The 19,696-nt window shown below is 38.5% G+C and overlaps 1 pseudogene; it reads left to right on the top strand.

The window, feature by feature from the left end:
• Nucleotides 1-5,616: 5,616 nt before the first annotated feature.
• LOC147398230 (homeobox-leucine zipper protein MERISTEM L1 pseudogene) lies at nt 5,617-7,083 on the top strand (annotated as a pseudogene).
• Nucleotides 7,084-19,696: the final 12,613 nt, after the last annotated feature.

The following is a 19,696-nucleotide window of genomic DNA, read 5'->3' as shown; positions in this document are numbered from 1 at the left end:
TAGAAATCTGGATAAGTATTTCGGATTGACAAAACTATAGAAACCATACTACGCTAGGAAAATATGACCCCAAAAACATAGAAATCATCATCTTATAGATAAAAAGAAGTTTTACGATAAAAATCACTAAAAAATGACTAAATTACCAAAATACCCCTAACATCAAAACATCCCTAGAACCTATATTACGCTTAGAAAAATCCTTTCGAACACATAAAATGATAAATCGAAACAAAATAAATTATTTCGCCAATTTTCACAAAATTCGATAAAATTATGAAAATACCCCTCATAAAGTTCAGTATCATTTCGCACAAAAAATTTCATACATGACACAAACTAATACTCTCATTGAATTCCTTACGAAAAATCGACTTGAAACGCAAAAGTTCTCTTCAGGGGTAAAACGATAATTTTCCAATTAAAAAAATTTAAAATTTCGAAATTAATAAATAAAACATTAAATAATATAAAGTAAAATATTAATAAAATTAATTTAAAATTTTGAACTAAAAAAATCGCTCAATTAGACTCTCAAGCAAAAATTGTTGATGGTTGCAAAGATATTTATTCAAGGACCCTTCCATCTGGGAGCCCAAGAATTAAAGATATAATAAAGGGGGTTCTCCAAAAAATTAAAGTCAATCAAGTAAGACTAAATTCAATCTTAAAGTCAATTAAGTAAGACTAAAGTCAAGATCTTAAAGTCACTCAAGTAAGACTAAAGTCAAGATATTAAAGTCAACCAAGTAAGACTAAAGTCAAAATCTTAAAGTCAATTAAATGAGACTAAAAGTGAAAACTCTAATAGAGTTCTAATTAAACAATAATTCTATTTAAAATAATCCTAATTAAATAATAACTCTATTTAATAGAATTCTAACTAAATAATAACTCTCTCAAAAAGAATTATAATTAAACCTTAACTCTATCTAAGGGCACTTAAATTTTTTTTATAAATAGGAGCCTCCACACCCTATTTTCATATCAAATAATAAATCCTAAGAGAAGTAGGTCAAAAAGCTTCCCATAAACCCTAATTTTGAAGCCCTAACTCCTTACATAACACACATACCACAATTTTAGCTCGAAAAACACCAAGAAACCCTTCAAAAATATCTAGAAATCCATAAATAAATTTGAAGAATCCAGATCTAAGAAAGAGATACCTTGTCTCGAAGATTAGAAATCAGATCCGGAGATAGAACGAAGTGAGGAGTACTGTACAAGGAGTTATTCTATCAGATCTGAGGGAACAAGACCGTTGTCTTCAAAAAGATATGTAAATTTCTTATTTTTTTATTACCTAGGTCTTTTAGCAATGTAGTTTATTTGGGAATTAGTATAGACCAGCGTTTACCAGGCGGGGTTGGTGCTTAACACCATCCAACCCCATAATTTGATCCCCGAACTCAGTTATTTTTTAAGTAGATTAGTTGTTTTTATCCGTTTAGAGTCGATGTTCAGTTTCTAGACCGTAATAACTAAGTGGCAATTCCCAAACCTCAAAGATCATAAGTGGATCCGCACACCCCATGGATCGAGGGCACTTTCACAATCCAACAAAATGTGTCTTCGGGGTGACATCAGAAAAATTGTTAGGCTTTATTATCAATCGAAGAGGCATCGATATAGATCCAACAAAGATCAAGTACATTCTTTAGATGAAAGCACCAATATCAAAAGGGGACGTTAAAGCATTTTTGGGCAGAATACAATATATCAGCAAATTCAATGCGCAACTCACGCCTATTTGTGAACCAGTCTTCAAACTGCTGAGAAAAGATGTACCAAAAGTGTAAAATGAGGACTGTCAGGAAGCCTTCTACAAGATAAAGAAGTATATGTTCAATCTGCCAATCTTGGTTCTTCCTATGCCAAGGCGACCCTTACTAATGTATGTCTCAGTGCAAGAAACATTTATGGGCTTTGTACTGGGGCAACACGACGAGTCAAGTCAAAAAGAGTAAGTTATTTACTATCTCAGCAAGAAGTTCACCGATTGTGAGGTAAAATACTCGATGTTCGAGAAGACTTGTTGCGCACTGGTCTGGGCATCTCAACGAATACGCCACTACCTCCTCAACTACTCAATTATGTTTATCGCTTGAATGGACTCTCTTAAGTATTTCTTCAAAAAGCCAAAATTGACAAGTCGCACTACAAAATGGCAATTACTATTATCTGAGTTCGACATCACCTATGTCACTCAAAAGGCCATCAAGGGGCAAGTTATTGTCGACCACTTAGCTAAGCATCCCTTACTTGATCATGAGCCATTAAAGATAAATTTCTTAGATGAAACCATCCTGTTGACAGAAGTTGAAGACAGTGATGAAGAACAACGTTGGAAGATGTATTTTGACGAAGCTGCGAATGAGAAAGGAAATTGAATAGGGGCAGTTTTGATCAAACCAGATGAATCTCATGTTCTGATCGCCGTCCGATTAAAATTCCAATGTTTCAATAACGAGGCAGAGTATGAAGCATGTATCACAGGGTTAAAAGCAGCAATCAATTTGGAAGTGGACGAAATCGATGTATTCGGAGATTCAAGTCTAATGGTCTATCAGACAACCGGAGAATGGAAGACTCGAGAACAAAGATTAATCCCTTACCATGAGCACTTCGAATAACTGAGCTCAAACTTCACCAGGATCTCATTCACTTACATGCCACGAGCCAAAAATCAATTTGCAGATGCACTGGCGACGCTTGCTTCCATGATCAGTATCTCAAATGACCTAGTCATCAATCCTATCGAAATTGGCATCCAAGACGAACCAACCTATTATTTACCAGTGGATATAATAGAGCCCCAGGAGAAATCATGGTATTCAGACATCAAGGCATACTTAGAAGATCGAACTATCCCGTCAAACATAACGGTAAATGAACGAAAGACCATCCAGAGATTGGCAGGTCAATTCTTCCTAAGTAACGGGATTCTGTTCAAAAAATCGCATCACGAGGTTCTTCTCTGTTGCATTATAGATACAAAGGCTAAACGATTGATCGAGACTATACATGGGGGAGTTTGTGGACCTCACATGAATGGTCACATGCTTGCCAAGAAGATCATGAGAATGGAATATTACTGGACTACAATGGAAAGTGATTGTTATCAGCATGTTCATAAATGCCATCTCTGCCAGATCTATGCCAATAAGATCAATGCTCCGCCTTCAGAATTGCACAGTATAACTACTTATTGGCCCTTCTCACTCTAGGGCATGGATGTTATTGGGCAGATTTCCCCAAAAGCTTCAAATGGACATCGTTTCATCCTAGTCGCTATCAATTACTTCACAAAATGGGTAGAAGCTGCATCATATGCCAATGTCACCAAAAGAAATGTCTTGAAGTTTGTCAAGAATAACATCATCTGTCGATATGGGCTTCTTAATGGATTAGTAACTGGCAATGCTAAGAACTTCAAGAACAAGGATATGATCAAGATGTGCAAAGACTTCCAGATTACTCATCACAACTCTTTACCTTACAGACCCAAGATAAACGGAGCAGTTGAGACTGCCAACAAGAATATCAAAAGAATCATCGAGAAGATGGCAGTCACATACAAGGATTAACACAATATGTTACCTTTCACCCTTCACGCCTATCGGACCTCATTCAGAACCTCAACTAGGATAACTCCGTACTCGTTGGTATATGGAATAGAAGCAGTCTTACCCATCGAGGTTGAGATTCCCTCCTTCCAAATCTTAAAAGAAGCAGAGTTAGACGAAATAGAATGGGTTCAAGCCCGATTTGAACAACTGAATCTGATTGAAGAGAAGCGCCTCGCAGCTATTTGCCACAAATAGATTTATCAACAAATAATAGCTCGTGCCTACAACAAAAAAGTCAAGTCTAGAGATTTCTCTCCAGGAGACATTGTCTTGAAGAAAATTTTGTCACTCCAAGAAGATGCCAGGGGAAAATTTGACCAAACTATGAGGGACCATTTATTGTGAAAAAGATAATGATGGGATGAGCTTTGATTCTCACATAAATGGACGGACAAGTCTTTCCGCAACCGATCAATGCTGGTACTGTCAAGAAATATTACACCTAAGAACTGATCCTGAGATGACGAAAGGCCATCTTTGCTATCCTGAAAACAACTATCTAACTCTAATCAGTTCTTTTGAGCCATCACGTTTATTTCTTAACCTAAGGCTGGGGCAAGTCAACGTTCTAAAAAAAAAAAAAACAAACATCAAAGTACTCCTAGCCCGTATGAGGATAAACTGTGAATGGCTAAAATATAAAAAAAATCAAAAAAGTCAAAAATCGAACACTTGACCTTGAGTTCAACCCAAATCTCCATCCTAAACAAGTTCAAGAGACGTTGGGAGGAGACATAGATCACCATTTTGCAAAAAAAATAGAAAAACCCCATATGTAACTCATTCTAGATAAATCCAGATCTTAAACTTTTTGTATATTTTCCACTACCCTTAACGTAAGCCAACGTTTCGTCCCACCAAAAGTCCTTTCGGATCAGGGAATGTTCTAAAGACTTCACAATGACGATGATAACACCAATGATCTTGTAACTTGATCCGAACCTCAAGTCTTATTAGTCGTTGAAAGACTCGAGAGGAGAGTCCAGATCGGATATTCGAAAAAAAAGAGTACTCGAAAAGTAGAGTAACCGATCTCGTGGCTCAACTTGAGTTGCCAAACCACGAAAAGTCGTCAGCAAACTCGAGAGGAGAATCTAGATCGATCACTCAAGAAAGAGCGCCACTACAAGAGTAGAGTCGCCAATCTCGCAGCTCAACTTGAGTCATCAAGCCACAAAGATACAGAGCCTCCAAGCAAGATTTACAATGTAAAAATCCAAAAAATGTAAGCATAGTCTGAAAGGGCATAGTGAAAATTCAAAAGGGCTCTATGAGTAAAAGAATCAGATTATGGCAAGATCAAAGTCATCAGCACGATAAAAACCCTAAAAAAATGAGTCGATGCACAAAAATGTGAAAATCGAGTCTGGTGAAAATCGTAACTGGCGCCAGGGGCAATAAGAAAAAATAAAATAAAATAAAATAAAATAAAATAACTCTTGGCCCACATGAGTATAAACTGTGAACAGCAAAATAATTTTGAAATCCCAAGTCCCATGCTTAATCGATTTTCACCCAGTACTAGGACACTGGGGATGACTCTAAAAAGAGTCAAAGAGCTATTGATATTTATATCCTCAATAGTTAGCAAAAGCACGTAAGTCATCGAAGTAACAAAGGATTTTTTCATAAATGTTCATATTCTGCATCTTCAATATTTATTCGACAAAGGCAAATCACAAAAATTCAAAATGTTTTCAAAACTACTATTTTTACCGACGAATGAAAAATCTAGGACTGATTCAAACTTCATGTTTTCAAAGCAATAGATACACCTGAGGCCAAGTAAGTAAAAACCTATTTTCTTTTTATTTCAAAAGTTTTACATTACATTTTTTGCTAACAAAAAGAAAACACAAAATATATTGTGCTAATCACAAGTCTCGATGAATCGATGCTCTCTTCCAAAGTACGAATTTAGATAGCTTGCCCCATCATCACCACGACTCACTAGGTAAGATGCAAATGTTTCAAAACATTGATCATGAGCAAGCCTCTCTTGAGATCACTCTCCGGGCCTACTGAGGCAGATAAACCGTTGATCATCGAGTTTGCAGTCTCAGCAATGGAAAAGATGATCTGAATGGCCCAACTTAGGGAACCCTTACGGATGTGTGGCCTTGACGATACTTATGAGATTCTAAATTAAGAAGAGTACATGGAAACTTTTCCTAGGGGAATTGGGCTGGAACCTCTTGGATTGAAAATAGAAACTTCACGAGAAAGTGCCATTGTAACCAAGAATCATATTCCCTTGTTGAGATCCTTATGGATGTAAATCAGTGGTCCATTGTATTTTCTAGCATTTTTTCAAGAGCAATGAGTCTTGAGGTCTTATCAACAGGCATAACAGGAAACTACAATAGAGCCCTTCAAGTGATGACAACATAGTTTTTTTGTAAGGTATTGTAAATAGCACCCCCTTGAAAATTTGGGTGGTTGTCGATGTGTCATTGGACCATTTACATCCTAGCCCAATATTGAGATATCAAAGAAGGCCATCTGACTATGTAATCCAAGAAATGCCGAATGGATACCCCAAGATTGTATGGATTGAACATGTTGAAGTGCATGACAAAATAGGTCACACTATATATAAATCGCTGGTTAACCTTGACCTTGGATTTGGAGCAAAGCGTTGGGTTGCTACTCTAGATCAACAGTGTGAACGCCTTGCAAGTGTTATAACTAGTAACTTGCCTGCTGGAGATGTTGGTGTGATCACAAGTCAAGAAGGACGAAAGAGTATGTTGAAGTTGGCTGAGAGAATGGTGATGAGTTTTTGTTCTGGTATGAGTGCTTCTCTGCTCACACATGGACAACATTATCGAGAAGTGGCGTTGAAGATGTAAGGGTCATGACTAGAAAAAGCATAGATGATCCCGATAGTCCTCCTGGTATTGTGCTAAGTGCGGCTACTTCCTTCTGACTTCCAATCCCACCAAAGAGAGTTTTTAATTTCCTTCGCGATGAGAACTTTAGAAGTAAGTGGGACATTTTTTCTAATGGCGGTGTTGTTCAAGAAATGACACATATTGCTAATGGCAGAGATCCTAGTAACTGTGTCTCTCTACTACGAGTTAATACTCCAAATTCCAGCCAGAGCAACATGTTGATATTACAAGAGAGTAGCACCGATGAAATGTGCTCTTTTGTAATCTATGCTCATGTTGATGTTGTTGCAATGAACGTGGTTCTAAATGGGGGAGACCCAGACTATGTAGCACTCCTTCCCCCTAGTTTTGCTATACTCCCCGATGGGCTAACAGTAAATAGAAGTGGAATTACTGAAGTTGGGTCTAGTGAATCTCTACTGACTGTCGCATTTCAGATCTTAGTTGATTCAGTTCCAACTGCAAAACTATCTCTTCGATTTGTGGTAACTGTTAACCACCTTATTTCTTGCACCGTTGAAAGGATGAAAGGTGTCATTACAAGGGACAGTGCATGAATTGAGAGGATTAACTTATGGTAGAAATAGAATAAAATCAATAAGAGAAGGCAATGAAGAGTGGATTAAAAAAAATCTTCAAAAATCTTTCGAGTTGCATTCAATTTCGATTTGTCAAAACACGACCGAAGAAATAGTCGGATTTCAAAACTCATCAAATTTTCATCAAATCCAAGATCTCACACGAGCTCCACACCATCGAGATTAAGGAATTAATAAGGCAAAAATCTGTTAGACCCTATGCTTGAGTTGCCATTTTTCACAAAATTCATCAATTTAATCGGTAATCTAAAGTCGTGTTTTACAAAAAAAATTTGGCCCGTATAAATACGGGTTTAGTCTATTCTTTGTAGTTTTTTGCACGCAATTCCTACAAATAAAGGCAGCTATAGATAACCCAATTTGAACAGACCCCACTCGAAAGGGCCCAAAAACAACAATCTTATAATAAAATTGACTAACGGGCCTTAAAAGCTCGAATCACTCAAATATGGCATTTTGATTGAACTGAGGCCCCTAGGACCCCCTAAGGGACTAGTGGACCCATAAAAAAGGACTTGACCTACCCCCACCTTCATCACTCTGTTGTCGAAAATAAAAACACCCAATTTTGAATAAAATTCACCAGCGGGCCTAAAAAGCCCAATTTGCTAACACGTGGCATTTCGATCAATCAAATGATTCCAAAAAAAATTCTCAAAACATGAATAAAATTAAAAAATGAGACTTGGGATAGCCACCACCTCCCATAACCTTCACCGCTCTGTTCCCGAATCGAAAATACCCTAAGCTCACCTAAGGCCCATAAACCTTTAACCCTCCTAAATCAATATCTCACCTCCCCTCCCCTAACTTAACTTCAACCCCATTTTACCTAAATCCTAAAACCTACCTACCATCAAAAATCCAATCCAAAATGACCCCAACCAATTCCTATAACTCAAAAACCCTCATAAAACACAAGCCCAACACTGTTAAGCCCAAACTCATATCCAATACATATCCAACCCATAACCCTAACCCACAAACCACCACCCACATCAAACGAATCATCACTTCTTCATCAAAAATGATATATGTCATCACCTTATCTTACTTCCCTTATCAAACTACTAATTCCCATCACCTTTCTTTAAAAAATTAACTACCCCATTATTTTTTCTCTAAAAAATTCACATCAACCCATACCTCCCCGAAACCTACTATCATTACTCCCTACTAATCAACTACCACCTTCTCCTAATCTACCATCTTTACAACCCAAACCTACATCCCTCATCTCAAATCAATCATCTCCTCCTAACCTACTATCATCACTCCCTACTAACCAACCACCACCTTCCTCTAATCTACCATCTCTACAACCTAAGCCTACATCCTTTCTCAAACACTCATTCTCTCCCATCAATTAATCTAAACTCCCAATCTCCACACATCTTATCACATGTCACCATCTCCCTCATCCTCCTAACCACCCTCTTATACCCTCCATTCTCTTAAACCAAACATCACTCAATTATAACCATCCTTTTAAACACTCATTATCTCACCTCACCAAACACTCCACTCAAATGGTTTGGGTAAGATCCAAACCATTTGGATCAAAACACAACCCATTTACCTCCATTACATCATTATCCCTCTCCCAACTCCTAATTTCATACCCCCTACCCTCAAAACTCATGTCATTCTCTACTCTCCCAACATTTCACCCCATCTTACCCTTAAAAATAACTCCCAAATTCTATAAAACCCCCGTTATTCTCAACTCTCATTACCTAATAAAAGTTTGAAAAAAACCCCAAGTCTCATAAGAAAAATTACTCTATCTCAATATCATACTCATTCATCTAAACTCTCAACTCACCTCAACTCTTAACCCTCAATACTCAACTCTCAATTTTCTCTCAACTCTCAACTCTCTCAAATAAATCAAGGAAATTCAAAGAAGACTCATCTTTTGAAGAAAGTCAAAAAAGGTCAAAAAGAACAAGGTAGGCTTTGGATAAGGATCACCCTCTCTCTCCCCTTCAACTTTCCCTCTTCTTCTTACACCCCTTTCTCTACATTTTTGCATACACATCACAATGGTTTGAGTCATCAAAGGACCCCTTTTTCAATAAGGGTACCCTTAATGGCTTGAACCAAAATCAAAGTTCCTCAGACTTGAGGACACACATCGGATATTTTTGATTTCCTTTTATTTTATTTTTATTTTTAAAAATGGATCGAGTTCAAGTTTACCACCAACGGTGGATGGAATAGGGTGCCTAACACCTTTCCTACTCCATAAAATGGACCCCTTTACCTTGAATCAAAAATTGGACCAAATGGGCCATATCCGAACGAGAGTCATCAAAAGCCAAAAAAACATGATTTTAAAAAAAATATAATCCAGGTGACCATTCACACCCATTTCAAATATAAATGGTGGCGACTCCAAACCTCTCCCAAAGTGGTTGATATATTCAAAAATGAATAAATCACGTGTCCATAGACGTCATCGGGCAGATCTCGCCAAAAGATGTAAACAGGCATCACTTCATCCTCGTTGCTATCGACTACTTTATCAAGTGGGTAGAAGCATCATCATATGCCAACATCACGAAAAGTAACGTCCTAAAATTTTTCAAGAACAATATCATCTGTCGGTATGGGCTTCCCAACGGATTAGTAACTGACAACGCTAAGAATTTCAAGAACAAAGATATGATCAAGATGTGCGAAGACTTCCAGATCACTCAACACAACTCGGTACCCTACAGACCTAAAATGAATGGGACTATCAAGGCAGCCAACAAGAACATTAAAAAAATCATTGAGAAGATGGTTGTTACATATAAGGATTGGCACAATATGTTGCATTTTGCACTTCACACCTATCGAACCTCGTTCAAGACTTCGATTGGGACAACGTCATACTCGTTAGTATATGGAATGGAAGTAGTCTTACTTGTCGAGATTGAGATTTTCTCTCTCTAGATTTTAAAAGAAGCAAAGTTGGATGAAACTGAATGGATTCAAGCTCGACTTAACCAGTTAAATCTGATTGAAGAAAAATGCCTTGCAGGCCTTTGCCATAGACAAATCTATCAGCGACGAATAGCTCGTGCCTATAATAAAAAAGTCAAGCCTAGAGATTTCTCACCAAGAGACCTTGTTTTTAAGAAGATTTTACCAATCCAAGAAGATACTAAAGGAAAGTTTTGACCAAACTACGAGAGACCATTCATCGTGTAGAAGGTAATGAAAAGAGGAGCTCTGGTCCTTACAAAAATGAACGAACAAGTGTTTTCTCAACTGATCAATGCTAACATGGTCAAGAAATACTACGCCTGAGATCTGACCTTGAGATGAGAAAAGCCCATTTTTGCTATCCTAAACTAACTATCAACCCTAGTCAACCCTTTTGAGCTATCACATTCATTTCTTAACCTAAGACTAGGGCAAGTCAACGTTACAAAATAAAAGAAAATAAAAAAAAGATAAAAAGAAAATAAAATAAAAAATCAAAAGAAAGCATCAAGTACTTTTGGCCCACATGAGAATAACTGTAAATGGCTAAAAATACAAAAAAAAATCAAAAAGGTCAAAAAATCAGACACTTGATCTTGAGATCGACCCAAATTTCCAGCCTAAACAAATTCAAGAGTCATTGGGAGGAGACATACAACACCTTTTTGAAACAAAAATAGACAAACCCCATGTCTAGCCCACTTCAGATAAACTAAGACCGCACCTTAACCTTTTTATATCCTTTTACTACCATTAGCCTAAGCCTACGTTTCATCCCAACAAAAGTCCTTTCGAATCAGGGAATGTTCTAGGGCAACACAGTAATAATGGTAGCACCAATGATCTTGTGACTTGATCCAAACCTCAAATCTTATTAGTCATTGGAAGACTCGAAAGGAGAATCTAGATCAGATATTAAAAAAAAAGAGCATCTTAAAGCGTAGAATAGCTGATCTCAAAACTCAACTTGAGTTCTTGAACCACGAATAGTCGTCAGCAAACTCGAGAGAAGAATCCAGATCGATCACTTAAGAAAAAGTGACACTATAAGAGTAGAGTCGCCGATCTCGCAGCTCAACTTGAATCACCAAATCACAAAGACACAAAAACTCCGAGCCAAAATAGTAATATAAAGAGCCAAAAAATACAAGCATAGTCTGAAATGATATAGTAAAAATTCGAAAAGGCACTTGAAAGCGCCCTCGATCCGCGGGGTGCGCGGATCCGCTTTTGACCCTTGAGGTTTGGGAGTCGCCACCTAGTTATTACGGTCTAGGAACCGATCAATGACTCTAAACGGATAAAAACTAATCTAAAACCAAAAAAACTGAATTCGGGGATCAAGTTACGGGGTTGGAAAGTGTTAGGCACCAACCCCGCCCGGCCAAAGCCGGTCTCTACTAAATTCTCAAGTAAATTACATTGCTAAAACCTAGATAAGAAAATAAATAAAAATAAAAGGTTTACCTTTCTGATGGCAAGGACTTGGTTCCCTCAGATCTGACAAAAAGAATTCCTTGTACCGTGCTCCCTTACTTCGTTCTGCTTCCGGATTTGACTTCGGATCTCCGAGGCAAGGTATCTCCTTGTTTTTGAATCTGAACTCTTCAAGTTCGTTGCGGATTTGGGGGTGTTTTTAGAAGGCTTTTGGGTGTTTTCTAGACTAAAATTGAAGGAGGGATGTTAGTTAAGGAGTTGGGGCTCCAAAACTAGGGTTTATGGGGGGCTAGGGGAGCTTCTAGACCTACTTCTCTTAAGGTTTATAATTTGATACGAAAATAGGGTGTGAGCACCTCTATTTATAGATGTTTTTAGGAGTTGATTTGGATAGAGTTAGTGTTTAATTAGAGATCGTTTAATTAGAGTTGTGTTTTAATTTGACTTTGTTTTAGGTAGAATTGTGTTTTAATTAGAATTGTTTTAGGTAGAATTATTTTTAAGTTAGAACTCTATTAGATAGAGTTATTAATCAATTAGAATTCTATTATGACTTTTGGTCTTATTTGATTGACTTTTAATGTTTTGACTTTAGTCTTAATTGATTGACTTTTAATATCTTGACTTCAGTCTTGCTTAATTGACTTTAATTTTGACTTCAGTCTCACTTGATTGACTTTAATACCTTGACCTTAGTCTTGCTTGATTTACTTTGATTTTTGGAGAACCCCTCCTCTAAAATATTTTTAATTCTTTGGACCCCCAAATGGAGGGGTCCTTAAAGAAATATCCCACGAACCCTCAACAATTTTGCCTGAGAGTCCGATTAATCGATTTTTTAGGTTCAAATTTTTAAATTAATTTCATTAATGTTTAAATTTAATTATTTAATGTTTTACTTATTAATTTCGGAATTTTTTATCATGAAAATTGTGAAATTATCGTTTTGCCCCCGGAGAGGACTTTTCACGTTTTAAGTCGGTTTTTAATGTTCTAGGATGTTTTAGAATCGGTTTTTCGTAAGGAATTCAATGGAAATATTAGTTTTTGTTATTTATGAAATTTTTTGTGTGAAATGATTGTGAACTTTATGAGGGGCATTTTCGTAATTTTGTCAAATTCTGTTAAAATTGGTGAAATGATTTATTTGGTTCCGATTTGTCATTTTATGTGTTCGAATGGGTTTTCCTAACCGTAACGTAGGCTCTAGGGTTGTTTTGAGGTTAGGGGTATTTTGATAATTTGATAATTTTTAATGATTTTTATCGTGAAGCTTCTTTTTGGTCTGCAAGATAATGATTTCTATGTTTCTGGGGTCGTACTTTCCTAGCGTAGCGTGGTTTCTAAGGTTTTGTCAATTCGAGATACCTCATCTGGATTTCTGAAACAAATCTGGTAACAAAGTAAAGCAATGGAATACACATCCATCATTGGGAATCCTTGCGATCGGGTTGACGAGTTGATTAATCAGGCGGATGCAAAAATGGGGTGTCTACAGCACTATGAGTAAAAGAATCAAATTATGGCAAGATAAAAACCATTAGCATGATGAAAATCTCAAAAAATGGTGTCAATGCGTAAAAATGTGAAAATCGGGTCTAGTGAAAATCGTAACTGGCACCAAGGGCAATAAGGAAAAAAAACTCCTGACCCACAAGAATATAAACTGTGAACGACAAAATCTTTTTAGGAAATCCCGAGGCCCAAACAGATAATAGTCTTCCAGTACCAAGGCAATGGGGATGACTCTAAAGGAATCAAAAAAATAATTGACGCTCGTATCCTCTATGGTTGGCGAAAATACCAAAACCATCCCAGCCAAAGATTTTACAAATCATAAATTTATTGTACTTATTTAATAAAGACATTTCATAAAATTTAAAAAAAACTACTATTTTGGCCAATGACGACAAATCTAGGACTTATTCAATAAAACTTCATATTTTCAAGAATAATAGATACACCTGAGGCCAAGTAAGTACAAAACATATTTTCTTTGCATTAAAATTTTAATATTTTGCATACATTTAGATAATGTCAAGAAAATACAAAAGCGGGAATACAATACGCAACCCTTCAAACATCATGGTAAGAAATGAAAAATGAGTCAAGACGTTCTTCCAAAGTACAGATTCAAACAGCTTAGCTAGTCACTATTTCAGCATCTGAAGCGTCACGACTCACCAAATATGCTGTAAAGTCGTCAAAATGAAGACTCTGGGTAAGTCGATCCCTCAACTCAACAATTTCGGCTCAAAGCCTAGCAACTTCACCGCTATCACTAGACCCCGAACATACAAGTTTAGATGTCGATCTAGCAATCTCCTTATGCATCTTCTTTTTGAATTTGAGCCAAATAGGCCGAATTCGACGATGATCAATTTGAGACTCTTCCACTCGATCTCGATAGTCAAAAAATGAAGAATCACCAGGACGTGCTTGGGGCACTACCGACACCGATTGTCTTCCAGAGATGAGTTCTCAAATCCAATGCAATTATGACTGGAATAGGTGGGCTGTAAAGACTGGTCGACTCAAAACCTCAACTAGATTCCATTCTTTCACGAGTCGACTCAGAAGTAGGGTGGATAAGGGACCAACTAACTCATTAAAATTCTCAAGAATGAGCACACCTTGATATAGCCAAATTGCCAGAGAACCCGAAGTGGTACATAATGAGTCGCCTCGTGAAGACGATCAAGGCAAGGAAACGGGCCCCGTCAAATGTAATCACGGGAGACCCCCGAGGTTGGAATACACCGACCCATCTCACCTCTCCATCATCAAGGTTGCAAATAAAGGCATATCATTCCTCTTTACCACCCTAGACCAAGGGAGCAACTTGCTTCGACATCATGAGCACGAGATCAGCATTAATGCATAATGGGCAGTTAACAGCTTCAGTCGAAGCTCTATAGTCCATAAACCAAAGCTACAAAAATAGGAGCATTCTAAACTTTTGAAAAACTAGTAAATTTAAATCTATGCTAAATTTGGAATTTATCTGCAAGAGTGGAGCGTATTCGCTGAAAATCAGATCATGACCAGACTTACAAGCCGTGAGAAATTGGAACATCTCAATCAAAAGCATGGGGGCTAACCGATATCTCTCTTGAACTTGTTGTGTCACATTAATAAAGAAAAGGTCCATAATGTCCCCACCACCAGAAAATAAGAGTTGACTCACCACCATTAAAGTGAGAGCATTAAAATGAACCAACGATCTCGAGGGATCCGTAAGATGCTCGACCACGAAAAATCTCGACATAGTTTTCAAAATCGATCCACCATCCGAGATTTTCAAAAACTTACGATTTATCCCCAAGAAGTCGGAAGCTTCGTCTCAATAACCATCGCACAAAGGTGGAACAACGATCACACCCGACATCCCGCGACCCAACAACACTTCAAGTTCCTCAATAGTGGGAGTCATCTCATGTTCCCAAAATAAAAAAAAAAGATTGAGTTCGAGAACCTAACACCCCAACATTGCCTCAATCAATCTCTTTTGCAATAGGACCTTTGGCAAGAAAAAAGTGAACATTCAAACACCATTGAGCTTTCTCATTACTATCCATATTATCAATCCAACTACTCAAGAAAGGATCAACAATGCCATACATTTTCAAGTTAGGAAGAGCGAGGGGCACATCCATGGAACTTGGGAAGAAGTCTTGAAGAAGAAGGAAAGCAAAAATCTGCCCAAAATGTGAAAGAGGGAGGTAAAAATCATGGAAAATGAAATGTTAAGGCAAAATCAGGGTTGAAACAAGCCTAAAAGATAGAAAATCGTGTTGGTATGTGTCTTGAGTATGGATAAAGAAAGAATAGGCTTAACCGTATTTCAAATACGGATCAAATTAAACTGATTTAACCGTGCTTAAAACACAGATGAAGTCAAAATTGATCTATCCGTCTTAAAAGCACGGATGAAACCGTAGACAACTTATCTGTATTTAAAATACAGATAGAAATATAATTTGATTTATCCGTGTTGGAAGCACGGACCAGAACGTTTTAAAACCTAGGTATTTTAACTTACCTCTTTTCGTCACTTTTGAGAACCATAAGATGTTTATTTTTACGATCGCCTCACATCCCGAGATCTCAAAATCATGTGAAAAATAACCCAAGCCCTCTTACACTCAAAATGCTAGAATCTTTTTAAGCATGCTTAAGTTTGGGGCTATTTCAAAAGCTCGCGCATTCATCACTTTGTGCAGGGCTCTTGAAGCCCACGGTTGCAAATCACTCACTACCGGGCTCATGGGCCCACAAACGACTCACATCACTCGAGAATACACTAAAAGGGTCCTTAGGACCTTAATCGCACCCTTTACCCACTCCCATAAGCTCACAAACAAGCATAAGGTCTATGGAGGCCCTGGTAATCGATATCACTCCCAAGGGGTCTGTTGAGGCTCGAATCAATTACATATGCGATCATAACAATGCAATAAATATAACAAACATAGATGCATATATACAAAATGTGAGAATGTCTACATGAATAGTTCCAAAAGACTAACACAAATGTCTACATGTTTTACAAGGTACATCAAAAAGTCATATTGAAGGGAGGACAACATCGTCTCGAGTATTCTGAGTCTCCAGGATCGCTCCAGACGAAGATCCCACCACTACACCAGAACCTGACACCCCGGAAGAAAGAAAACCGTGTAGCCACAGTTGTCCCTCAAAATCTGTGAAGAAAAGCTCTGCATCTAGAGCAGTATCCTGCTCTGTGGTCCCCGCATGATCAACACTCAAGACGAAGGGATTGGTGGAAGAAGCCTGAAAAGAAATAAACAAAACAAGTAAATAGATAGGCAAATATATATAGAAAATGCATGGAAATGAACAACTAAAATTTAAATGCTTACCCTAGGAGGTGTCGGAGGGCACGCAGAGGTGCTCGCTCCATCTCTGTGTCAATGATAGTCTTGAAAAAATCATGAGAGAATCAATCAGAATAGGATACAAATGAACTACGAGCTACAAAACAGAAGAAAAAGAAAATAAAAAGTGACATACCATCTCAGCCTGGAAACGAGACTCCCATAGGGCCATCACAAGCTCTAGCTCCTGAATACGAGCAGCCTACTCCTCTAAGCGAGCCTCTTGTGCCTCAAAACGAGCCGCCTGCTCTTCCACCTCGTTTTTAGAGGTCCTCCACCTATTTTCCATCTCCACGGCCCTCGCTGCCTGAACCTCGATAACATCATAACCTTCTCGGAGGCAACGAAGATCATCAGCCTGAAATCAAAAGCACAAACCAAATGAGAACTATAAGAGGCAGAGAGTTCTGAAGAAAGAGAAACAGGGACAAAATTCATATCGTAACAACATGTTCTTGGATCAAAACCCCTCCAATGTCAATGATCTCACCTCTGGTAGCGACTGCAGACATAATGCAACTAATAGAAGCCTCCCTAAACCAGGCCTGATAATCACTACCACTCACCAGGCCAGCAACATCAACGCCCCTCGATTGGGCAAGATACTTATCCACCGTCATAGCCTTTAAAATAGGCTTTGGTGGAGCGACAAGGATACGAAGGCTCCCGTCATGCTAAAAAAAAAAGTGCTCCCCCAAATAAAAGGTGTATCTCTGCTCTCCAATGAAATAGGGATAGCATTGTTGCCTGGTGTTACGTCTGTAGGCATTCCCCACTTCCTGCATCCTATTGACGGTGCGAGGGTGATCTTGCAGAGTGACAGAGAAGATCTACAAAAGAGACAATTGAATAACAGATATAGATAGCTCCAAATTTGAAATAATACAGAGTAAGGGTTCAGGTACTCACGTCTCGGAGACGACATCAATCAATGTGGGCTCGGGCACTCCTAGGACTGCTCCTAATAGTCCTAGCATCTCTAATAGCCCAAAAGGTACCCAATGGATAACCCTCATTTGGGTGACGCCAAGTGGACAAGTAAAAAGGGAACTAGACATGAACAAAAATCTGAAGAAGAAGATAAGGTGTCAAACAAGTGAATAGAAGATTGAGAGAGAATTAGATAAAGAAATGAAATTGAGATCTCATTACATCGATGAACTGCCAGAAAAAATCGAATAGAGATCCCAGCTCCACAAGGCGCAGTAATCTCCTTCACCACTCGATCTAGGCCCGCCAAGATGGTGCCATAGATCAAAGTCCCCCAATCGAAGTCTCCGATATGATCAATGTCGTGCATTACAGAGAAGATAGTAGTGGAAACTGAAGAGTCATCCTCCAAAAATAAATAGCTGCCAATGGGGAGAAGAAAGCAGATCCTAAAAACTATATCAAAGTCCCTATCTCCGAAACGGGCTGCTCTCTCTGTAAGTGTGTGGGGCACCGTCCCCCCCTTTTATTAGCAGCAAGCCTATCAATACCTCCGTGCTGATGCGCCCCATCTTCACCACCATAGAGGCAGGGACTCTAGCCATACCCAATAACTCTTCCACCTCCTAAACTATCAACATAAACAAGGGCAGAGGCTCTCCGTCCATGCTAGTGCTTGTAATCGCCACAAAATCTGAAAGCCTGATACTTATCTCCACCTCGGGCATATGGAACGAGCATGTCACTGGGAACCATCTCTCTACCATAGCCAAAAATAAGGGTCGATCAGCCCTGAGTACTGGGTTCTGCAAGAAGGCTCCTAAACCAAGAGTAGAAAACTGTGCCCTGATATCATCCGAGAATATGGCAGCAATAGAAAGAAACGCACTCCACCTACCCCTAAAGCTAAATGAAGGGTAAGGGGTAGGGATATCCAATCAAACCAACATAGAGATGTACCTCCCCAAGCCACAAAGAAGAGATGTATTAGGAACCCTCTCACTCTCTTTCTCAAGGATCTCTACTTTGGAAACCCTATCTGCCTGGCCCCTACCACCTCTACTGCCTCGGTCACCACTACTATCTGCAATATCTTCAATTGGATTACTCCTAGAGGTACTAGCCTCATCAACCTTGCACCTGAAGAAGAGTCGGCCACAAAAGAAGAATCTAGCCTGCTTGTCCTTATCTCTACATTGGATCCCAAAGCGAAGCGGTTCCGGGTCCTAGGCCTCGCCTCCTCCCCCTCATCTAAAGAATGTCGGGCTACCCTAGTTCGTCGCTCTCTACCTATCTCCAAGGCACCAATAGAGAAAGAAGCCTCCTGATTGCCTATCTCGATATAACCCAGTCAAAATCCAACTTTACCTACTTGCCTATTGTAGACACCTAAATTTAAACGGGCCCCCTACTTAAAAAGACCCAAAAATAGCAGTTTTTCAATAAAAATTGGTCAACAGGCCTCAAAAGCCTGAATCACTAAAATATGGTATTTTATCAAAATTGAGGGCCCCTAAGACCCCCTATGGGTCTAGTGGGCCCAGTCAAAAAGATTTGGTGTACCCCCACCTTCATCGCTCCATTCCCAAAATCAAAAATACAGATTTTTCAATAAAAGTCGTCAACGGGCCTAAAAAGCCCAATTTGCCAACATATGGCATTTTGATCAATCCAATGATTCCAAAAACCCCTAAAAAGATATAAATATAAAATGAAACTTGGGATACCCACTACCTTCCATAACCCTCACCACTCCCCCTTTGAATCCAAAAAAATCCTAAGTCCATTCAAAGCCCACGAACCCTCAACTCTCAAAAGTATATTTTATCACCTTACCCACCTAACCTAAATTTTATCCCACATCACCTAAATCCTAAAACCTACCCACCCTCAAAAACTCATTCAAAAATGACCCTAACCAATTTCAAATAACCTTCATAAAACCCAAGCCCAACGCACGAAAGCCCATAAACCATTATCAATATCAAACCATATCTATAATCCATAACCCTAACCCACAAACCATTATCCATATCAACCAATTACTCTCTTGATCATCAAATGTCTTCATCCCATCTCACCTCCCTCATCCTACTACCTATCCCATCACTTTTTCTCTAAACATCATCTACCCACACATCAATCCATCACCTTTTCTCTAAAAAAATCTATCTACTCACATCAATCCATCACCCTTCCCTAACCTACCATCGTTATTCCCTACAAACCCATACCTCCTTCTAACCTACCATCATCATTCCTACAAACCCATACCTCCCATTAACCTATTATTATCATTTCCTACAAATCTATCTCTACAACCTAAACCTACA

The sequence above is a fragment of the Akebia trifoliata genome, chromosome 7 (assembly GCF_017979445.1).
Source record: "Akebia trifoliata isolate Shusen 1 chromosome 7, ASM1797944v1, whole genome shotgun sequence".
In the NCBI taxonomy this organism is placed as follows: domain Eukaryota; kingdom Viridiplantae; phylum Streptophyta; class Magnoliopsida; order Ranunculales; family Lardizabalaceae; genus Akebia; species Akebia trifoliata.
The sequence above is the reverse complement of the archived record's forward strand: the minus strand, read 5'-3'. Positions and strand labels throughout refer to the sequence as shown.